The 26,355-nt window shown below is 32.2% G+C and overlaps 1 protein-coding gene across 1 annotated transcript in view; it reads right to left on the bottom strand.

Annotated features, from left to right (window-relative positions):
* Positions 1-26,355, bottom strand: part of LOC124532747 (uncoordinated protein 58-like) — a 485,187-nt gene that overhangs the window by 423,741 nt on the left and 35,091 nt on the right. The window contains exon 2 of the mRNA XM_047107802.1: positions 12,739-12,772. The gene's annotated coding sequence lies outside the window, so the exon portion shown is untranslated. The remainder of the gene's footprint in view (positions 1-12,738; positions 12,773-26,355) is intronic.

Below are 26,355 nucleotides of genomic sequence, written 5' to 3'. Positions count from 1 at the left end.
TGTGGCAGATTTTCGATGTAACTAAACACATGCAGGTTTCCTCACGATGTTTTCCTTCACCGCCGAGCTCGAGATGAATTATAACAAATTAAGCACATGAATGTTGAGTGGTGCTTGCCTGGGTTTGAACCCAAAATGCTGAAACGTCTGCTGTTGTTATTAAGTGATTATAAATGAATAATCCGTGTTAAATAAATCGACCAAATAACCTCAGTATTAAAAATATAATCTGTTATGAAGTCAATATATTCCGGATACGACTTTATTAACCAAAGCGTAATTAAATTACATTTTCACAAAACGTATGAATATAAAATAACTGTATATTAAAACGGACTGTTCATTTATTCAATATTACGAACAGACGCACATTATTGCGGTTTAAAAACGATCCATCGAACCATAGCTGACGTGAAACTGTTACTACGGATAGTTAGCTTAGAAATTCATTCGATACGTGCTTAGTGACGAATAATAAGAGAACAAACTATCACTAAATATTATGAAACAAAGTCCCCCGGCCGCGTATGTCTGTCTGTATGTTCCCGATACACTCCAAAACTACTAAGCGGATTTTCGTGCGGTTTTCAATAATAGACAGAAGGATTCATAAGGAAGATTTAGGTTAATTAATAAATAAATTTTAATATACAAAGGTTTTTCTGTAAATAAGAAATAGAACGACAATTGTTAAACATGTAATAAAAAAACAACAAAAATATATATAAAAAAGGTAAAAATATATTAAAAAAATTATTCCCACCCGTGCGAAGCCGGGACGGGCCGCTAGTATAATTATAAAATACTTGGCAATAATAATTCGATGTTATCAACTTCATTAATCAATTAATGCGACAACACACAATATCATCTCCTATTGGGTTACCATTGGGTTACCTCACCAATAGTCAACGCAAAATGAAGTACACCAAGGTTTCACTTCTGCGAACTGAAACCCCTCTTCGACATAAATTCATTCAACCACAGCGGCTTCTCGATTTAACTATAGTAAATATTTAAACAACATATCTTATAATTTGATATAACTGAAAACAATTATCGAATGAACAGGGATCAGGTCAAGGTGTATAATTTATTACGATTTTGTGTAAATTGCTTAAAATTTAATAGTTGTTAACAATTATGTAACGGATAAATATTATAACAATTTAACCCTTGTGAGAACCTTATCTTGGCCGTGCGAAACTGGAAGTGGGTAGTTACTATGAGAGTTTTTAAGTTTTACGAACTAAGAATATATTGTGTTTATAATTAATATCGTGCTCGGCAGTGAAGGACAAACATCGTGAAGAAACCTGCTTTCGTCTAATTTTATAGAAATTCTGCCACATGTTTATTCCATCAAACCCACATTGAAACTGCGTGGTGGAATATGTTCCAAACCTTCTCCATAAAGGGAGATAAGGCCTTAACCCAGCAGTGGGAAATTTACGGGCTATTATTGTTGAACTAAGAAAATATTTACTACTCCTTAAATTAAAGCATTCTCGTCTCAGATTTTTAGCTAAATGAATAAATACGGTCGTAAATATTTTGGATCTAGATGAATTCCTGCCCGTATATTTTTGATATTCTACAAGAGTAACTGCGGAAAGCTATTATTTGTGTACTCGCATATGACGGAATTTCATACACATACAGGTATCCTCACGATGTTTTCCATTACCGGCGAACATAACATGAATTATAAATATAAATTAAGCACATGAAAGCTCAGTGTTTTCTAGAAATAACTTACATTCTTAAGTTTAGGTTTACGTGTTCCATCGTTAGCTATCTGAGCTTTTTACAAATTCACATATAAAAACAGAATTAACTGAAGCTTTGCGTGGCGTGATTTGAAGTTTATATGATTTTATTCATACTAATATTATAAATGTAAAAGTAACTCTTTCTGTCTGTATGTCAGTCATTCTTTACTAAAACGCTGAACCAAATGTGATATAATTTGTTATGTAGCAAATTTGAACTCCAAATAAGGACATAAGCTACGTTCTTGACACATGACAATAAAACCCCTAAAACGAGAGCAAAGCCTTTGGCTGTAACTAGTTTGATATATCTATATCTCCGATGAAAAAATGGATCACCCAATGGTAATTGGCCACAATCGACAATATGTGTTGGCGCTGGAAAACAAATTAACCATTGCTTATGCCAATGCACCGCCAACCTTGGTAACATGAATGCTATGTCATTTGTTCCTTACATCACCAGTGCATCACCAACCTTGGTAACGAAAATACTATGTTCATTGTGACTGTTACACTGACTTACTCAGCCTTCAAAATGAAACACGACAATAAAACAAATACGCGCTTATTACTGCTTGTTGTTAGAATATATAATGAGTGGGCGATACCTACCCAGGCGGGCTTGTAAAGCCCTACCAACAAGTTAATGAAATATTACTGATGTTTGTATATAATTTATAAAATCGAAGTTTATTTTATACACAAGAAAAAAATATAAATGTATTTTAAATTAAAACCGGCAAACGTTTCTAAACCTTGTTTTAATAAAATACATCACGTCTGAGTTTAATATATTAAATATTCTTTCTGGAATATAAATTTAATAGAAATACGATTGTAAATACAAATATTACTGTAAATAAAGTAACATTAACGTCTCCCAAGCGTTAAATAAAAATTCATAGAACGTTAGAAGTAAATTAATTTTTATTTATATAAACGCTGATTTAACGTCTCGTGGGTAACGTTTGAAAATAAACGAGCGAAGCAATAGAATTTAAACATAAAATAATGGGAGTCCCGGTGGTTCAGTAGATAAAACGTATTGTTTTTAAAAAAACATTATAAAACTCCTTGGTTACTAACCAAGGAGTTTTACTTTCAAGCGGTAAAAACCAGGGAGTTTTTACCGCTTGAAACTCCCTGCTCGCTTAACAAGAGTTTTTACCGCTTTTTTTAGAAGAATAATAGAAAGTAGCAACTTGTAAATGAGCTACTGAGCTACTGAAGGTTACTCCATGCTCTTCCATTACTGCTTAGTGGATACACATTTGTTAGACTTTCATTGAAATTAAACAAAGGACTATCATGAGCACGAGATGAATTATATGAATATATGACGAGTGGGCCACCTAGACTGGCTTACACAAAAATGTACCACGAAGAAAAATTCAAAAATATTTGGTGATATTGAGTAGGTAAAACAAAAACTACAGAGAAAGTCACTCTTAACTAATGTCAAAGTATATTTTTTCGATATTGGATTTGTTCAGAGTTTATCAGAATTTGCTAGGATGCTCCTGTATTTATATTTAATGACTATTAATAATTAATAACGTTTAAACCAAACGAACATTCGCAGGATCGCCGGTGGAGGCTGGATGAGGGAGGCAGAGGACCGAGCAGCGTGGCGCGCTCTGGGGGAGGCTTATATTCAACAGTGGACAGCAAACGGCTGATGAAGATGAGGATGAGGAAACAAAAGGAAGAACTGACAATAGGACTGACGTACCAGTGTTGGACATAAGTCCCAAAATCAAATAAAAACAAAAACTAATAAAGTCTTTTTAATATGAATTATACAATTAATTGATATTCATTCGTTTTGTGATAATATAATTTAATTATTTTTGGATAATAAAGTCATATCCGTAATATATTGGCTGCATAACAGATCATATTTTTAATAATGGTTTTGTTGACATTTTTATTCAATTACCATAATACCCAGCATTTGTGTAATTCCGCTGATCATTAAACACGGATTATTAATTTATATCGTACCATAACGATTATATGATCCGCTGTAGTCCAGTGGTTATATTACGTTAATTCCGAGATAGTCATCATGAATTTTTCTGTGCTTTATTTGAGTTTATAATAGATAACGTATAAATAAATTTATCGTGGTCAATCTTGCGTTGGATGACATTCTTCACGTATATGACCAGCAACCCAAAATTGTACAGAGTCGAGATGTAGAATGCCCAGTAGTTAGAACGCGTTCATCTGAACCGATGTTCCAAGCAAGCACCACTGAATTTTCGTGTGCTAATTTGTGTTCATAATTCATAAACCTGCATGTGTCTAATTTCAACAAAATTCTGTCACGTGTGATTAACCAACCTATATTGGAGCAACGTGGTGGGATATGCTCATTACCATTTCCTCAAAAGGAGAAGAGCCCTTTGCTCAGCACTGAGAAATTTACATTTTATTATATATTAATTTGTACATTACGTTGGAATAAAATCTTAACCTCCTCAATATAGTAGGAGGTCTTAACACAGCAATGGAAACTATACAGACTGTTATTTCAATTACTTCACTATAATAAATTTAACTTATAAAATTAAATGATTTGCGAGAAATAATGTACCATACACGCTACCTAAATCATATACGTAGATCAATCCAATTGATAAAATTCCATACTAACATAATGAGCGAAAACTAAATCGCCAATACTATAATTATAATTATGACCTACAATTAAAAAGTCATTAAACTCAAGTCGATTTCAAACTAAATTAAAATATACAAGTTACAACTAAAAACGGTTCAATATCAAACATTCAAACATATCTATAACATGAACCAAGATTGTTGAACTTCGCGTGACCGCTGGCTGTTATATTAAACCCTTATAAGCCTCAACCTTAAGGCTTAAGCGCCGAAATAATGTCGAAGTATAAAGGACTGGAGGTACTCAACGAACCTAAACAAACACGCGTTCGAACTGTGTGATTAACAACGATCGAGAAACAGAATAGAACTTTTAAAAAGTTAAGGATTTGACCATAATTGTAGACGCACACACACATATATAACTCTGTATGTACATATACATACTCTGTAAATGTATTGAAGTAACAGATATGGCTTATGGTTTCGCGTATGAATGTTTTGTCGTCAGGTTGTAGGCATAAAAAGTAGCCTACGTCCTTGCTTTGCCTTCAAGCTCAGTTCATACAAATTTCATGAAATTTAGTTCTATGATTTGGCTGTGAAAAAGAGACAGACAGACTGTGTGAAAGAGAGATTAATTTTCGCATTTATATTGTTAATGTGTGTGTATATTTTATAATGAGTTCTTTAAAACATAATTGTAAACACACCCACACATATACAAATACTGAGTCTCTTTTATTTATTTTTATATCAATCACGTGAAAACTGCTGAACGTATCGTTATGAGACTACAACCAAACGATGAGGAATCGTCCAGAAATATTACAAACTATATACAACTTGAATTTCGTTGAACGCTCCCAATTTTAATACCCAGTGAATATAATGCATAACAGCTAGTATAACACAGTATACGGTATATGAATATTTAATGTGTAACTCGTGTACTTAAGCAAAATTATCATTAAATTATAATAAGTTTACTTCTTGGATAATCAATACCATTTGTTATATATGCCGTATAAAAATCGCATTGAAATAAAGAAAATACGGTAATCTTCAAAATTTCTAAATCATTAAAACAAATTGATCACGAAAAAGTCACTTACTAATCGCAAGAAATATTACGGTTAATTTTATCTACGGTGTTAATGTAAGTGACCGCCTATTTTAGGTGGCCTATTGATCTTACAATGACAATTTAAAAAAAAATTGGATATATAAAATTGGATAATTGGTCTACTCGTGACCACGAACGCTGTAAAGTGCTCGAAACGTCGGATGTCAAAAATAATTAATGTAGGCGATCCAATCCGTTATAACTAGTTTTATTTCAATGTGTAATAATCGCGAAAATATAAGACAACATTAAATTGGATATAAACAACAAACTCGTACAATCGGCACTCATTTCACTCGAATGAAAAGCGCGATGTTATTCATTCTCTATTGAACTATGTCACAATAATTGTTCTTTGTAAAATTCCAACTACATAGCATAGAATACATACAACGCCACTGCTTCATAACAATACCACAAAGACAACTTCAGTTCTTCAGCCGCAAATACTTCGTGCAATATCTGTTTATTCTCAAAAAAAAGCCTACATTTTATAGAACCTTCGCATTAAATAGATTGACGGTGAAAAAACATTTTCTAGGCTGAAAAGCCGGCCTGACCTACCTGTGTTACATGCGAATAGTGGATAAAGATCAGGGTGACCATTCGATCGAATTATTATTGTCAGCTTATTTTTTTTAATAATTAACGTATCGTAAAAATATTCGTATCTATTGCCAATATTTGTCAATATTATGACTGGAATATGATTTTGACCTATTATACATATACCAACATATCTAATTCAATTCAATCAAAAATTGCAACTGTGACGTCATAATAGGACTTATTTCAACAACAACAGCCTGTAAATTTCCCACTGCTGGGCTAAGGCCTACTCTCCTGTCGAGGAGAACTTTTCCATTGCGGGTTGGTAGAAAATTTTTATTTTCTTTGTATTTTTGTTTTTGATTTATTTCAAACTACTATAAAAATGTTAATATCACAAAACTTAATATCATTAGTAAAACAGTTTTTTTTTCTTGGAAACTGTTTCACACTTCCGTGACCCTCAAGCTAGCGCTTACTCAGCAAAAAGAACTAACTTTGCCATTCAGAGAGGTAATAGTGCCAGCGACCCAAGTACAATGTCACAGGACAATCTTTTAGATGGACTTTTTCTAGAATTACTTTCATTTATTTTCTTATGTAAATCTGTTATCAAATTAAAACAAGAATATATATACATTATCTTATTCCGCGATTGAGATTAAAAACTTGTACGATAGTAAACGGAATGACACTCTTTTATATCGACAAATCTCATTTGAACAAATCTATTTCATCCTCCCATTTTTATTATTGGTTTTTTAAATTATAAATTCTGATGTAACACTACTGCCGATCATCTTTGGTCTATACATATAATAAAATTGTGTCTCTTTGTAATTTTAAAATAGCCCTTTTTTCTCAATGCATGTGTACGTATACACGGTACTTATACGAAAGCAACATTTTTTTATATTTTTGTCTGTCTGTCCGTCTGTTTGTTCAGGCCAATCTCTGGAATGGCTGGACTGATTTTGACGGGACTTTCACTGGCAGATAACTTATATAATAAGGAGTAACTTAGGTTACAATATTTTTTTTTGTTAAATTCAAACGCGTACAAGGTTGCGGGCACAGCTATAATAAGTTTGATGATGAAAATGTATTTCATTTAGCTTCATCTAGGTAGACGTTTTCATCAGTCATTCTATCATCAATCAGCTAGACTTCGTATTGCTTTGTTCTAGTTCAAAAGGTGCAAGAGCCAGTGTAATTACAGCTTCAACGCCATAGATCTCACAGATTCGGAGCAGGCTAGATAAAACAACGGCTTATTGGGGAGAGTGAAAAATATTGGCTTTAAACTTTTAAAAACCAAAGTATCACGCCTGAACTCTCCAAATTCGTGACGGATTGGTAAACAAAAACTTCACGCTTAATTGGAAAAAGGGAATATTAAAAGTAATTCTCTGAAAAAGAACTTTGTATAAAATATTTTTCGCCGTGATACAGGAGAGTGGGGTTCATAAAATACTCATTATTTATCTAATTTTTCTTTACAAATGACTACACTCATGATTTCAACATTTACAGCTAATATTTGTATTTAATTTTTTTTTAATGTTTATCCAAAATTATTCTCAACAGGTTCAACTTTTTCGATTATGTTCTTCAATAAAATAATTTGTATTCCTTTTTTATATCATAAATTGGAGTTGAATGCGGATAGGCAAATAGGATTCCTTACGGTAAGTGGTCACCACAACTAACGCCCTAAGTAATTATAAACTGATGAGAGTACCTAGATGGTTAGCATATCTTTATCATATTGGAAGAAAAAATTAACATTGTTTGAGTATTATGAACACAAAAATAATTGCTTAGAATTACTTCCTAATAAAAAAACATATCAATTATCTTGGAAGAGTTTTCGGGTATTACCTTTTTTATATAGTTTTATTTTAGTATTAGTAGATTGACAATGATGGCAGATACAAAGTAAATTCCCGATACAAATAGATTTAGAGGAAGCTGTAAATTTTCCGTGTATACATCAATAAAAAAATTAACATTAGTGAGGTTCGTTCAATGTCGTTACCAATCGTCTTATATTCCTAATAACATTAATTATTCCAATTTTATTTATAATATGATGAGAAGAGTCACTGTAATTTTTTTGTCACCATATAAAATATTCCCTTACCATTCTTCTACCAAACAGCAATACTTAGCAATGATCAATTTGAAGCTTGTGTGCAAGTAAAAGGAACACAATACCTTAGTTCCTTAGCTCAGTAGCTATTTAAGGAACAGCGGTGACAATTTATCATCACGTGGCCCATTTGCACGTAAGACAACCTATTTCATAAAAAATAACCCACAAAAAATCAAACAAAACATATCGTCAAATAAACGTAAAAAATATTACATACTCGTCTATTTGTCCTAAAAATATAATAGCGCCTCTCAAAACGTCACACGCTTAATGCCGAACATTCCTCAACTGCGACGAATTTGTGGTGAACCTATATTACGTTTGGAAGTTTATTCACGTTATGTAACAATACAACGCAAAGGTGGCAGTCTATTGATGAGTCGGGACTTCGGGCCGCTTAATATAATTTTATCTTTGACATGTTTTTCGATGTAAGTGTGAGAGTGTGCGAACTATTACTATATTAACAACACAAGTGCAATTAGAGATTATTATGATTAATTGATTTTCTTTCATGTTATTTATAGAAGTTTGTTCGCTATGTTTTGGATATACTGACACTTGTTACGACATTACTGAACTATAATCTATACATTTACAATACATATACATTAAGATGATATATGATGAGAGATAAGATTCACTTGGCGGTAGGGCTTTGTGCAAGCCCGTCTGGGTAAGGGACTTAGTTTCAAAGGTTAGTGGCGCATTGACGATGTAAGGATAAGTTAATATTTCTTATAGCGTCATTGTCTATGGGTGTTGGTGACCACTTACCATCAGGTGGCCAATATGGCCAACATTTAAATTAAGATGGATTCCAACGCTCGACAGTTCAGTATAATAACATAAAAACAATAACAATAACACAAAGTTAGTTATCGTCTATGCATACAAGGTACATATACCAACATACTCTTTGTTTTAATTTTTTGTCTGCCGTAACAAACATTACGGCTAATGTCTGGAACGGCCGGACTGATTTTGACGGGACTTTCACTGGCAGATAGCTGCTATACTAAGGACTTACTTGGGCTACTTTTATTTAAAGATATATATATTAAATATTATTAAGTCATTAACTGAACAATAACTTTTCGTTATATTCAAAAGCACACGAAATCGCGGGCTAATCTAGTTATGTAATATAAAACAAATTACGATAGGAATTTATGGCATTTAATATTCAATAATTAATATTGGTGAATAACAATCAGGTGAAACATTTAGGAAAAGCGTATCACACAATTATTATGATACATTACAAATTGTTAATTAAAAAAAATGTTTGCTATTTTGCAATTTAAGTACAATACCTGCATCCTCAAAGATCATTGATTTTTCCAATAATTATTAACATAAGAATTAATAATATTAAATGCTTAAATATATACAAAAATGGACTAAAAATAGTTACTATATAAATGGTGGCAAGAATGCTAGCAGCATTTCTCCGTTGAATCGCAATTCCGATCCTCTGGGCAAACGAACCCTTCTGTCACCAGTGGAGGCAATGATGCGAGGTGTTATACATTTAATGAAGCTTTATGCACCTCTACTCCAAGGGCCAAGCGTTTCGACAGCGAATGGAACAAAAAAGTAATTTGATAAATACGATTATTGATTGGGTAAAATTACAACAAAATGCGTATATCATTATATAAAGAGATGTGAAAAACACATCACCAAATTGTACTAATGGATTATTTTAACGTGTTTCGGTCCTTTTATCGTTCTTCCTTTGTTTTCCGTAACAATCACTCTTTCAGTCTTTGCGGTCCTTTTTCCAGATGTAAAAGGCATAGATTTAGTAAAAAAGTCCTACATATTTCACACAACAGGTCACAAATCATCATCATCATCATCAACCCGTTTTTGTCCACTGCTGGACAAAGGCCTCTCCAAGTGCACGCCACTGTGGTCTTTCTCCGGCTACTCGCATCCAGCTCCTGCCTGCCGCCTTGTGTATATCGTCAAGCAAAAGCAAACATAAATCGTTTATATGCTTTTAAGTAAAGATGTTTTCTCTGTTGAATGTTTAAACAGTTTATATCCCTGTAAAGTTTCCACTGCTGAGCTAAGGTCTCCTATCAGATTCACCTGGAGGCTCTCACATATATATCTATATATTAATTTTAGGAGTAAATCAATTATTTGTGAATAGTTGTGGAGGTCCCAAAAAATTGCCCCGGTGGCCCTGCCCTGAATGCGTACCTGACAACTAACACTACTTTACTCTGCATTCCATAACGAATTACCCGAATGATTATCCACATAAATGCTATCAAAGCCATCGAAATCGGTCAGAAGAACTATGCTCTTAAATTTAAAATGATGCACAATTTTCCACTCAAACTATTCATCGCCTACGGGTCTTGTATAGAATATTAAACCTATTTAACGCATCAATGCGCCGATTCCGATACTACCGTGTAGCGCCTGAGCTGATGAATGTCAACCACTCGCTCGGAATAGATTAGTCGATAGCTCTTACACTGTTTAATGAACTATTAAAAAGCACTTTATGAAGTTCTCTAAAGCACAAGTGCAATGCAAATATGTTAAGATTCGCTTTGTGAATGAATGATTCGTTTTAATGTTTCATGAAATCTTTTATGGAGACTTTTCTGAGTAGGAACGGGGCAACAGTTAGGTTAGGACCCCTTCTGCAACCAACAAAATTAACTGATAATTTTATCGTGATTCGGTGGAATAGTTAAGACGTCAAATCATAACAACAAAACATACATACAAATGTACAAAATAACTTTCGCGTATATATTATTGGTAGAGAGTCAATTCAATGATTTAGTAGTATAACTATGCAGCAAGTACCTAAATGGTATATTTTTCAAATAAAGAATGAAATAACGTACGTCCAAGTACCATGGGTACCAATTAACGTGATAATTCTGTCCAAATACGAACCTGTGAAATTCGATTAAGCTCCATACCCACTTCATCTCAGAACCGAACAAAAAATATGCAGAAAACATGAAACTTAATCACGAAAGTAATACGAAATTACGTAAAAACAATTTTCGACGTAAAATAATTCGACACCATACTTTCGTTGATTGTAAAAATATTTTACCCAAAATTATTTCACAAAAGGTTACGCTTTTGAATAAGACAAACCGCTAAAGAAGCTAGCGGAATATATTTTATACAAACATTTTGATATAAACTCGAATGACAAATTGTTCGTTCCAAAACACAAATATTCCGAATTAACTGTATTCGACAAAATGGCTGATTTACGATAAAAGTCGACATCTGTTCATTATTATTGAAAATGATACACTTTTATAACGTTAAGGGTTTCTATTTACGAATTTTGTCCCATAATATTAATCCACATTATATTCTGCTTCATATATTACTTCTATTCCTAATTTTTCATTGGTTTTTGCAATGTTTTTTATAAATATGTCCGGAAAACTACGAATCCAATTGATTTGAATATTCACATTAAATTAAAGCTTCATCAATTACGATATAGGTACAGATTTATAGTCTATTTCTATTATTTATTGTTTAACAACTGTTCTGAAGAATGCCATCAATATTATAACAGGTTTCTTACTATTATGTAACGTATATGCCGTAGCAAAATCATATACTCGTGTATGACGTTTAGGAAAAATCAAAGAAATATTGGTGTACTTTAAGGCGTATTTATATGTATCATTTTATTACAAACGTAGTAAATCTTTTATTAGAAGATTAAAGGAAATGTCTGTAGCTTTTTATATAATTTCATTAAAGTAATGAAGTCTGCTATGATAAAAAGGTCGCTCCTCAAGCATCAATTTTAGGTCCTATTATATTTTTAGTATATACAAACAATCTACCTTTTTAACTTAAATTTCCATATTTGTTACATTTTATAATGTACTTATTACTTTTTATAGTTAATGAATAACTTATTTTTGAATGCTAGTAAAACAAAACGATGAATAAAATAACAATTTAAATATACATTGAGTATCCAATGAATAAATCCGAATCACGTGATTAAGCAGTAGGTACTTATTAAAAGATTATCGTGCGAATTAAAATAAATCGATTGTTATTTATAAACGTACTTATGCAATTTAATTGGTAAAGTTATATTATTACAATTTCTCTATGTGGCTTTTATTTTTTCCGAGAGAGCACAGATTATTACAAACATTGAACATTTGACATATTCTTGTACCGCTTTCTCTCCAGTTGTCATTAATCTAAAATGTCGAAGGCACAAATGTTTACAGCCAATTTTTTTTATTTATCTTTTTCATCAATTGTAATATTAAGACATAATGAAATTAAATATTCATTCATACATAAATAAATTACCAATTAAACTTCCTACGTCACTTTTCTTAAGGAAATCCATTTCAAAGAACAGCTACTAAGGTGAATGGTAACGTTCTAGCGACTTCTCTTAGTCTCAATTGGTCAAAGAACGTTTCTTTAACCTAAACTAAGCTCGGATTCGTGTACGTACATTAATGAACACTTACCTTTAATTAGCAGTTAGCGAAGTCTCGACAGTTCCTGAAAGAAAACAGATTAAAAATAAGAGCTTGGTTACTGAGATATGTACTAATAAAATATTCTATAAAAAATCCCTAAAAAATAGAAACTAAAGAATATTACGACGACGAGTTTATCGTTATCGAATATTTATGAATTAAATAACAAAATATAGGTAGGCTGACTGACCAAAATTACTACCTACCACTAATAATGACTACTTTACTAAAATTCTGACGATTTTATTTCTATTTTTTTAAGGTAACGTTTTACGCATTCGGGAAATCAATTTTATCGAATATGTGGCACTTCTTTATAGTTATAAACAAAACATTTTACAAGTCCCGAAAAAAGAAAAAGTACTTTGTTCAAGCCCGTCCGGGTAGGTACCACCCACTCATCAGTTATTCTATCGCCAAATAACAGTACTCAGTATTGTTGTGTTCCGGTTTGAAGGGTGAGAGAGCCAGTATAACTACTGACACATGGGACATAACATCTTAGTTCCCAAAGTTGGTGACACATTGGCGATGTAAGGAATAGTTAATATTTCTTACAGCGTCATTGTCTATGGGTGATGGTGACCACTTTCCACTAGGTGGCCCATATGCTCGTCCTCCAACTTTTACCATAAAAAACACATTGAAAGGAAGCAACAAAAAATATAAACAAAAGGTAAAAAGTAGTATGTTTATAAATATGTAACATAGCATTCAGACGATAATAATGTATTTATTTGCAGTAATCTTAAAATTATTATTTAATTAAAATTAATTAAATCTAACACTGGCTCATTCACCCTTCAAACCGGAACACAAAATACTGATTACTGTTATTTGGCGGTAGAATAACTGATGAGTGGGTGGTACCTACCCAGACGGGCTTGCACAAAGCCCTACCACCAAGTAAAGTTGAATGTTTAACAATTGTCGTTCTATTTCAACTTATTTACTCAAAATTCTTAATAAATTATATACCTAAACCTTCCTTATGTATCTCTCTAACTCTTAGTGAAAACTGGACGAAAATCCGTTTATTGGTTTTGGAGTTTCTCGCGAACATACAAACGTGGCCGGGGGACTTTGTTTTATAATATATAGTGATTTCTACTCTTATTGAAATAAAGTTAATTTACGCGGTTACACTAACAAAAACCGTCACGTAAAAAAATATTAAATCTTCAGATGATCGGAAGGATCTCTCTTTCTTTTTTCTATCTGTCTCTTTTATGTGTTTACATTTCACATGTAACGATAACAAAAATTAATTTCAAGCAATGTTATTTAAACTGTATACAATAGAAAGAGACAGATAGAAAAAGAGAGAGAGAGATCTTTCCGATCATTTGAAGACATAACAAAAAGTTTTCAAAGAATTTAATAATAATTGTGTTTCTTATATTCAATTCTATTCTCAAAGTTTATTTATTTCATAGTCTGTTATTTAACATGTAATATACACCGAAAACATATCCTTATTTTTTTATACATAAATATTGTTAAATTAATTGCTGATATTTATTAGATTGTATTTAATAGAAATTGTATAATATTTTAGTTTAATATATTTCATATGTATGACATGTTTTATAAACAATTGTATAAATATTTGTATAGGGATTCATTTCCTGGATTTATGAACATATCGCTAAACATAAATATATATTATGAAACAAACAAATTTATAAATAGAAAACTAAACCTAAAATTTACAGTTAGTGAAATATAATAACACGTAAGCAATATTTATTTTTATAAAATCAAATTATTCCGAAAATATTATTCAAGAAATTTAACATGACAGATTATATTTATATGTAAAAAATATAACAATGACCTACACGAACATTAATTGCCTATTAGTTTTTTCCAAACTTTTCTAATTCATTTCCAATCTTTTTATGTCATAAAATTTAAAAATTCAACATTAACATGATTACATTTATTATCTTTCGGGCAATTTCATACACAGGCAACACCAAGCAATAAGCTGGGAGTAATATCTCCGTATTTATGTAATCAATCATTCCACAGACACTCCGAGTTTAAGAGTGTCAAATATATGTTTAATTCAAATTGTTTCTTGGTTTCAAAGCTACGTTGTCACAATATAATCTCACAAGATTTAATTTTATAGCACATACGAGTATTTGCCTCCGAAGAAACTCAAATACAGCGCGAGCGTTAAAGCGACCATAGATATACAAATCGACAGATCTACCTTTAATTAAATTTTTTTATGATACAGTTAGGCGGACAGGCAAATTACCTTATGGTAGGTGATTACCACCGCCTATAGGTCCTTACATCGCCAACGCGCCACCCACCTTTAGAACTAAGATATTATATCCCTTGTGCCTGTAGTTATAGTTACTCATTCAGCCTCCAAACCGGAACAAAATAATACTGAGTACTGTTGTTTGGCGGTAGAATATCTGATGAGTAGGTGGTTCCAAACTAGATTGGCCAGCACAGAGGTTTTCCCAAAGAACACAACTAAAATTATAATTAATGATCATTTCATTTAAGATAGATTAGAATATCACTAAACCACAGATCTTTTACATCGATCCATTTTATATTTTAATTTATTAATTGTTTTGTAGACTGATCAATTAAAATAATCTATTACGATTATAATTAAATTAAATAACAATGGTCCCCAAATGGTGTCATTATATCACTAATAATGACCGGCTCCTGTTAGGTCATTCATACGCCTACAACTTATCACACCCAAGCGATCTAGTCTATTGTCCGAAATACAGATAACATCAATTATTATGACGTGAATCTGTCCATCGACTAAGGGAATATTTTTTGTAAGCATAATTTTAGGGTAAGCCTACTCATAAGACAGCAGACGTTTAGAGAATCAAGTCACGGATCCTCTTGTCAAAAACAAGATTTCAACCTGCAGGATATTTTATTTTAATTCACGTGCGACCCTTATCGTAGTAAAATTTAAATAAGGAAAATTCGGAAGCACGTGACATAACAAAAAAAAATCCAAATTAATAATGTCCTTTTGTTTTGTAATCCAATAAAGAGTACAGAAATATTGCCTCAAATGTGTCAAAAAGTTTTGAAGACTAAGAAATAGGTATGAATAAATATAGGACAACATCAGATACCTTACTCTGATCCCAATGTAAGTAGATAAAGCACTTGTGTTATGGAAAATCAGAAGTAACGACGGCACCACGAACACCCAGAACCAAGATAACACAGAAAACTAATGAACTCGAAATCGAGACCTCGAAATAGCGTGCCCGAAAACCGGTGTACATACTATTCGACCACAGAGTTCGTCGTAAGTAAAATAATTAAAAGTATTCAAAAAACCGTTATTGTTTCTGAATATAATTATCTTCACTTTACTCTTTTTTTATTGGAACACCGGTTTCCCATCTTAAATTAGATTAACCCAACTGTAGGTTCATCCACTAATCCATAAGTAGCAAGGTTCTGCATTACGCCTCGTCGAACATTTTAGAAAATTCCTAATAAGAGGGCAAAACAATCGTCATTTTCTTTAGTACTTAATGAACATGTAAAAGTAACAATGATAAGGTTCTGTTAAAAGTTTTTTCAGAGAATTCGACAACTCAAATGAAACACTGGGGTATAAAGTTTAATGTAAAGCGGTCGAGTGTTTTAAGGCGTAGTGGCCTACTTTAGTAAAAGTCTTGAAGAAAAGTCGAAACTTGTACAATAGCGCAAATTATATAGATTGCTTTAGTGTCTTGCTGATTACTTTACACTTTCCCCTGTAAAACTTTAAATAAATATCAGGCTAAAATTACTTATATCTTGTGTATTCACTTTTTCATACATATAAGATATAAATAATTTTAGCCTGATATATATTTATTTATTTTACATGCTGTATGCAAGCCGCTACTCACCGGTCAGGGTGGAAGTGATTGGGAGATGCCTTTCAGCAGTGGACGTCTTACGGGTAATATGATGATGATGAAGGTTTCATCATCATCCTGCTTCCCTAATCCCAATTCTACTTGGGGTCGGCGCAGCATGTCTTCTCCTTCCATACCTCTCTGACGGACGTCATCTTACAAGTAACACGTCGACGTCATCTTTCTGGCCATAAAGTCTTGCACATAATTCATTCATCGTTTCTTCAGTCGTCCTTTACCTTTATATTCATCCACATCCATTCTCAAGACCTTCCTTGCAAGATGGTCCTCATTCCTCCGCATAATATGTCCTTACCATGACAATAATTATATATTTTCAAATATAAGAGAACCGATGACGCGTGCCAGTTTCCTTTCACTTGTATACAGGAATGAAATGAACCGAGCCTTCGAAGCATATAATAAACATAAAGATAAAGCCTTCGAAAAAATAATGATGAATTTCTTAAAATTATAAAGTAAAAAAGGAAAGTCTAGAATATTATGGTACATACTTCTAATAATATAATCAGTCTGTATGTTTGGACTAAAACAACAGCCTGCAAATATCTCAATGTTAGCCAAAGGCCTACTCTCCCTTTTTGACGAGAAGGCTCTCTGGCGAGTTTGTTAATTTTATTTGTCTTTTCATTTATTAAATTGAGTATCTAATATATCTTAATTGTCAAATTATTAATAAATTTTTAGAGTAAATTATAATAAGATCAAAAATAATGAAATTTCTTGATAATTTTTCAATTTCTAATTTTACTAATTCATTTAATTATACTTAAAGTAATTTTGCATAATAAAACTAAAACAGCAAATTTAAAATAGAAACGATTAATTAATTTGGGGCACTACACGTTCTTGAAGACTACGAATTTTCGAAAGACCGTTTACAATTATAGAATAATATAATTAAAAAACCCTCGTCACCTTTGGATATACGTGATCAAGTTTGTGCAATTATTACTTATTACGACTGACTTAAAAATAACGATTTTTTTTCTCTATTTAATTTAAATTTGGAATTAACTTCATTGTTTTCTTCTTACTGCATATCATTTAAATTTCGAATAAATTGTATTATTTTCTTACTTTATTAGAGCAGAGAGCAAGTGTTATAATTCATTAGTGTTCGTTTTGTTAACTTTTTTTTATGGATCTTTGGATAACATGTTTGAGTGTTATTATAAAATAATAGACGCAGGGAAAGGTATTGATGGATATTAGACTAAATGTGTACTGTTAAGACTACTAATAAAATTCCGCAGGCATTTTTAACTTTGCCGTTTCGTAAATTCAAATCGTTTGTAAAAAATAGATTGGTAAAAGAGGCATATTATTCGATACAAGATTTTGTAGATGATAAAAAAGCTTGGAATTAATACCCGTTGACTTCCAGGCAGGATACATTACATACATATATAATTGTATTTAACTAATATGACTGTATTTTCTAATGTTGAAAAAGAGTAACTACTGATTTTCTTGCCGGTTCTTCTCGGTAGAATCTACTTTCCGAACCGTTGGTAGCTTCACTTAAGAGTTAAATGACGATACAAAAGTGCCTGTAAAAACCTACTGGAATATAGTTTATTTTGATTTTACAAAATAAAACCTGTATCTTAAGCCCAATGTATATAATGAATGATTGTTGAAATGGCTAGAAAATCATTTAATTTATATTGATTCGTTTTCAGTAATTATTATCGGAAATATTTTAATGAACCAACAGATATGAACATCTACTTTTGATATATTTTATAACGATATGCTATCATTACTACTTGAAATTATTTTGAAATAATAACAGCGATAGTTGACGAGTCGCCACATGTGGTATATAAACATACGAAATAAATTTTAAAATTCTTCAAGTGTTTGGCACCGAGGTCAGATCCGTCGAGTGAATTTAAAACATTTTAATATAAAAGCCATTGGGAGTTATTTTCGACCTTTTAGCGCATTTCTGTTATTTTTAAATTTGTTAGTTTATATTTTCTTTTTTCAGTGTTGAATTAGAATTAATATTTAGTGCGGGAAATGTAGGTAAGGTCATATGGTTTTAATATAATTTATGAAATATACTTCGATTTAAAATATACGTTTCTCACTGAAATTCATAGGTTCGACTAGGTCGAAACCAAATTAATGTAAATGGTTACTTATTACGTTTGTTTCTAGGCCGTATCTATCGTTATTACATTGTTTTTTAAATTTAGAACACATAAATAAAGACATTTGTGTATGCATATGACATAATAGATACTTCTTAAATATATAGCTCTCTTTCTTTTTCCGTTTGCATCATATCTTCCCTTTCATTTAACGACGCGTACCTAAATGCGACCTATCCATAACTGAATTGCTATCTAAGTGTAAATTTAAATAATTTAATTTTTTTGAAATTAATATATTTAGGAGTCAGCAATATACATTCTATTTGAAGTCCCTGGTTCTTATAAATAATACGAAAACATTACTTAACGATTCAATATCAAGTGACCGACCCGTAAGAGGCTTGATAGGGCCCTGTCATCCAGATAAATATTGGAGAACATGTTTAGATAAGATAAAATTACGTACAGTCCGAGTAAGAAAACCTTTTTTCACTAATTCCTTTGTCAAGTATTAAACTCTTAGTACCTTTTGAATCTAAACATCCAATCATTGGAACGCAATATGTCATTCTCGATCGGTAAAGCAGATTATCGCTCATACTGAGCACACGAAAATAGATCTTACGGTGACGAACCCTTTCTTACCCCGACTGTACACGCTGAAGCTGATTCCTTACCATCCCTTGACCATATCTTTGAACCGAATTTAATGAAATTTATAATATAATAATTATATATATATATATATATATAATATGAAACAATCTTGAACTCCGACAAAGGGCATAGGCTTTTTTTCCTTACAATTGACAACTACTAGCTATTACATAGTATAGCATATTAGTGATAATTTTAGAAGTTTCTAATGTGGTGTCGTAAATAAACCATTTCTGTAGTTGGTACATTTTGTATCTTTGCGCCCAAGCGAAGCCGGGTCGGCTCGCTAGTGAAATACGAGTTTATCGATAGCAAACACTTGTGGTATTCTTAACAAAATTTGTTTCGGACGGTTTCGCCAATTTAATCGTAAGCGCGGCCGCGACATAAGGCCCATTACCGTCTAGTCCCCTCTTATCTTGTTAACGGTTACGCTTCCTTTTAACTTTGACTAAATCCGTTTCAGAACCTTTTATTGATAAATTTTCGCGACCTTTTATAAGTTTAGCGACACTTAAAAAGAGTCGTCAGTCAATTATATTCGCAGCGAATAGAATGCTTATGGATTAATTATTTTATGTGGAATATGTTTTATTCGAAATAAACGAGGTGCCTTTCCAGAAAAACATAGATTTCTCTGTCTTGCGGAGATGGTAACGTCTCTTTGCTATATTAGAGGGTAGAAATAAACATATTTATATGATGCCCATTGAAAAGAGAATGCTGAGTGAATGTACCTGCTTTTATACGGGATCTCTTTGACAACGTACCGCACTGAAGAAATAAAAATCGATCGCATTACTTCACAATCGAGTTTTAGTTTCTTAAATGTTACGGTGTCTAAGGCCCAATAAGTTCATAATTTTCATACGAAGTCTTAAACGCCCCGTACCGCAGAAATAAAAAACAAGTTATGCCGCAGCCAACAAAGAATCTATAATTTCTGAAAAAAGAGTTCCTACTATGCCTTAGTCGCTAAGCCATTGGAGCATTATCAGACTAATTTGAATATAGAACAATAATAATAGAATACTTAATTAGCAATATTATGTTACACTGCTTTTAAATTTCGAACAACTATATTAAACGAATACGCAAGAACAATATTCGTACTAAAAGAACTGTAATAAATACGAAAGAATACACTTATCCCGTGAAGACTTGTAGTGTTTGATTACAAGTGGAACAAAGAACCTCATCCATCGCGAGGCCTTTGTCTCCTTCGAAAATAAGGCCTCACACTTTGTAACAGTGACGTATAGTACGACACAACTTAGATGTAGCATCGGCAAAATTCGTAAAACCGATCACATTCGAATTAAGTACGTTATCCCATATTATCAATATTTATTTCATATGTGAATATGATCTTTACACAAACGTAATAACTTATAATATCATATGACCCAATATATTCGTCAATTTGGCCGATTTACTTTCTCGGGTTGAACTGAAGCGAGAATCTATAGCGACGAATGGCGCGATAGGGAGCTATTTCTATTGGTTGTATAAATTTGCCGATGCTACATCTAAGTTGTGTCGTGCTATACACATATATGAGCGCGTATTTTAGCCGAGTAAGGACGAAAACACGTCTCAAATAGGGTCGCACCGCACAGGGATCCGAGTAAGTGGTTACTTAATGTGACTTTTGAGTATAGTTTTAAAGATTGACGTAGCGTGTACTGAGTCTACGTTACGTAAGTTCTAAAACTTTGAAATGTTTAAGTTATTTTTATCTTCGTACCTTTTGGTTTTATGTTGTAAAGTTTAATTGTTCACTTTCTCCCTTGTGTTAAAAATAACATTAATTCATAATGATACGTCAGGAAACATATGGTGAGGAAGGCATTGAGCATGGATGTGCATGGATATAGAGGTAGTGTACAACCAAGGAAACGATGGATGGATTGTGTGAAAGATGATATGGTTAGAAAGAATGTTACTTGTGAGATGACGTTTGACAGAGAAGTATGGAAGGAGAAGTCATGCTGCGGCGATCCCAAATGAAATTGGGATAAGGGCAGGGGCTGATGATGACGTCAATAAAAAGCAACTATGACCAGACCATGAGATAGGACTTTATGCAAACCCTTTTGAGTAGGTAGAGTACATCTCATCAGATATTCTACTCACATACAAAAATACTCAAATACATCAAGATCATCTTTGAGCTGTACTACATCCAACGCAAGATAAGAATAAATAATTTATAATAAACAGGTACATATATACATATATTAAATGTATTTATATATGCGATAAACAATTAAAAACATACCTTTTAACATAAGAAAATTGAATAAAAACTGAAACAAATTCATAATACGAAATAATAATAAAAAGAGCCTCTTTTCTTACAATATTTTATTCGAAAATAATCCAAACAATCCAAGGCATAAAAATTCAATTTAAATGAAGAGGAAACACGTCCGAAACACCTCTCTCTTATATTTGTAATTTATTTTGTACGAGGTGTTTTTGCGACTTAATGCTCACGAGGATTGAATATGGTAATATAATCATACTAGCTGTTACGCGCCCATTTCACTGGACATTAAATAAACCCGCAGAAAAAGGGTTAAGGATCAACGAAATTAAAAAAAATAATGGCCTATTATTACCATCAGTGGACGAACCCGCGTTGATTGCTCATATTCACATACCGACTTTCAGAGTGTCTCACATGTAAGATTTTGATAGACGTGTTCGTTAACATTTCACAAATTATTTTACTTAATTATAAAATTATATTATTAGTAACTAAGGTAGATTGGCACTTGACTAGTTAAGCTTTTAGATTATAGTTGTGAATTTGACTAAATCTGTGACAACCAATCAAAAACGTTGGCGAATCACAGCGACTTCTTGTGTTATTGTTAGTGTTATTGTTTTGGTTTTACTCACTTTTAAACAAGGGTAATTACAGGCACAAGGGCACACAATCTTGACTCATATAATGAATGAATAAAAATATCACTACAAATTTGGTTCTAATTAAACATCAGACTTTATTAGGATGAACAGACAATATTACATTTAGTTACTGGTATTTTTTAAGGCGTCCGTATTTATATCCTTATTGTACTATGCTGTTTCAATAAAGGTTATTCAAATTCCAAACGATAATTTCCTTAACAACGCGCACGATATGATTTTAACACACAAATTAAGCACATGATACCTGAAGACCTAAAGCGCAAAGCGCTTTACAAAGTCGCTTCTCAAATACGCTCTAAACATAAAGCGATCGAACTACTCGAGAGTTTGATCGCTTCATGATTGAACGCGCTAATTACTGCCGGTATGATTTGTGTGTTTACTGATAAGTATAACAGACTGAACAGTGTTTACTACAGAAATAATAATGGCAATGTATTATATTATTATCTAATTTTAAAAAAAGGTTAGGTTTCGGACTGTGCAATTTCTTTATAATAAAATAATTTTACGTTTACTGCAGTATAAATTATAAAATAAATGTTTAAAAAAATAAGTTAACAGATAATAACAAAATATACTTCTAAAAAAATTTACAAGATTATTAAATGTAAAGTAAGTGAAAATCGTGTAAACCAGAACGTTTATTGTTAAATACATACAGCTCAAAGTCAACGACCTCATGACATACGTAAATACACAAAGACACACACATATAAAAATATTACTTTTAAAAGTAGAAGCTATTGCAATAACCGCAAGGTAGGCGAAGAAACCTTACCAAATACCTTTGTGTACGAGTATATATTGACATACATAAACACACACACATAAAAAATATGACCTAGGAGTAGAAGCTATAGCGATAGAAGCTCGTAGAAGTGAGTTAAACATACAAAACAAACGGTGATCAATCAGTTTTATTAGATACAAGTAAAACCTGATAGAATATGAGATTTCCTAGATATCTGTTAATTGCTAAAGCTAGAATGCTACTTATTTTTAAGTTTTTTTTATGGAATAGGTTGGCGGACGTGCATATGGGCCAGCTGATGGTAAGTGGTCATCATCACCCATAGACAATGACGCTGTAAGAAATATTAACTATTCCTTACATCGTCAATGCGCCACCAACCATGGGAACTAAGATGCTATGTCCCTCGTGCCTGTAATTACACTGGCTCACTCACCCTTTAAACCGGAATACAACAATCCTGCGTACTGTTGTTTAGCGGAAGAATATCTGATGAGTGGGTGGTACCTACTCCGGCGAGCTTGCACAAAGCCCTACCACCAAGTTACAACAAAATTATTATTATATATATGGTTCTGCTTGGAATAATACACATACAAAGCAAACTCAATAGTGATTGGTAAATCGATATAAATAATCACACACACACACCAATACCCATTTAAATGTATTTATAAAGATAGCAAATAATCTGTGAATTGTTATAATAACACTTTTCAATTTTTAAACACGTAATTGTTATTTTTATTGTCATTCAACTGACGCTACTAACATTATAGGGTTCCTTAGAACACAAGAAGCCTTGAATAAAAACCTTTAATAAGAGTAAAATTCAAAGTATATATTGCATTTCCAAACAGGATAAATCTAAGATACTGTACTATTATAGAAACCTATACAAGAATTTCATCAAACCTAATCAAAATAAACTTTATTCCAGTAGGCTTTTACAAGCACTTTTGAATCGTCATTTTACAATTAATTGTAGCTACCACCGCTTCGGGAAGAAGAACCGGCAAGAAAATCAGTAGTTACTCTTTTTCAACATTTAAAAAATACAAAGTCTAGTAGCTTAATACAATTATTTAAATTAATATATCCTGCTTAGTATTGATGCAGGATCAATACTTAATACTAAAATATACGTACGATATCGATGAATATTGTTTAATTCGAATATCGAATTAATGTGTCAATTCTAGTCAATCGAGAGCAAAATTGATTTCAACACCCTGAATTTTAAATTCCTTAAGTTTAATTGATTATATGTTGTATTCGTTTGAATTTTATAACGCAAATATACTGTTAAAATCGCACAGTGTGGTTCCGACATAAGAATCATAGTCCTTTGACATCTCTATAGGTTTTTTTGATAGGTTTCCGTGGAAAGCTAGATAAACGATCACTTTGACAAGCGGTTTGGATTTCTTTCTCTTATTTTATTCGTTCGTCTGTCGACTAGCGATTTCTGTATAACATTGGTATTATGTAAAAATCGCTAAAGAAATCGAAGTTAGAAAACGCTTCGACGATTTTATCGAATGCATTTTGTCAAACGAAATGAAGAGAAAAAAATTGTTCTGGAATCGAAATGATTGTAAAATGAAATCCACACTAATATTATAAATGAGAAAGTAAATTTGTCTGACTGTTTGTCTGTCTTGCTTTCACACCAAAACCACTAGACCGATTTAAATTAAATTTGGTACACAAATAGTCTAGAGCCTGATAAAGAACGCTACTTTTTGGAAACAAAGGGTTAAAACCTTTTTATATACAAATCATCAACGTAATATTTCAAGTTATTTTGTAAATATAATCATATTCTTCGATAGTAAAGCCGCGGGTAACAGCTAGTTAAATATATTTTACTTACTCTATATATATATTAGACAATGCGAGTAAATATGAATAAATAAATATTGTACGGAACCCAGTAGCATTGATCAGATTCAATCTTGTACAGTTTTTGATTGTGGCTTTTAGGCATTCAGCTGCCATCACAAACCGATTTTCGCTGTTACCGTCGAAATTAATTTAAATAAAAACGCCACACACGTGTTTGCACTGAGTGCTCATACATTCAGAGTTTATCACGCCATAAAATATTTCTTTCAACGCCACCTCATATTATGGGACGTTATAAGAGAAAAATGCTACGTTACATAAAAAGTCTATTGAAGTGATTCCATTTATTTCTTTCATCTTTATCAAATTCATTGACTTAATGAACAATTTTATTGAAATCATAAGATCTTTTTCTAATCCATTTATATGAAAGGCGGCGTCCTGACTGCTTGTGTCTCTGTCGTGCGATCTGTCAAATCGTAGCCTAAATTAGAAGGCATAGAGATTTTGAATTTGGAAGTAAGTCCGTGGTACCTTCATATGTCTTCAACTTCACTAAATTGACCGATTCAAATCATCTTTTCATCATTTTATACTAGTTTTCGCCTGCGGCTTCGCTCGCGTCTAAAAAGTTGGTTGTCAGGTACTATATACAATATATCGAACGCAAGGTTGATGTCACACCGAGTCATGCTTGAATGCGACCGTTGGAAGGGAGCTCACTCTGATTTTGAAGCTGACACCGAACGGACGTGTTCGTTCGAGAAGCGCTATCTATTTGTGTATTTGTATCTATCTAATTGTGATAATTAAAATAAACTTAATTTGGATCCAAGTGCTTCGAGATATTTTATTTTGCTTGAGGTACCCTATAATGTTGTGTGAAGATACGTGCCCACTAAGTCAGGATTACCATGTTATTCGATATATTTATATTATAGCCTGTTTGTTATTCAGATGTATAAGCTATATCATTGTAAAGTTTCATTATCATGAATTATTACTCGATTAAATATTACATTATTAATCGATTCCGTTGTTTTAGTGTGAAAGGGCAACGTTCATACAAACTTTCATCTTTATAATTTGTAAGAGTTCATGAGTATGTCATATTTTCTTTAATTATTTATTTTTGATGCATAGTGTGTTTTTAAGGAATAAATCTTGTTTCGTTTGATAAAGTGTTTCGGTTTACAAGGTGAGTGAGGCAATGTAATAGAAATTAAGATAAATAATAAATTAATTTCTTAGTTGTCAAGGTTGGTAGCGCAACCTTTAGAAAATACTTCTTACAGTTTTTAATTTATATTTCTTTACTGGGGCTTTATGTTAAATCGTCTTTGACTTACTCATTAGATAACGA

This window comes from Vanessa cardui, chromosome 10, assembly GCF_905220365.1.
Source record: "Vanessa cardui chromosome 10, ilVanCard2.1, whole genome shotgun sequence".
Taxonomy (NCBI): Eukaryota; Metazoa; Arthropoda; class Insecta; order Lepidoptera; family Nymphalidae; genus Vanessa; species Vanessa cardui.
This window is presented reverse-complemented; position numbering and strand designations above follow the sequence as displayed.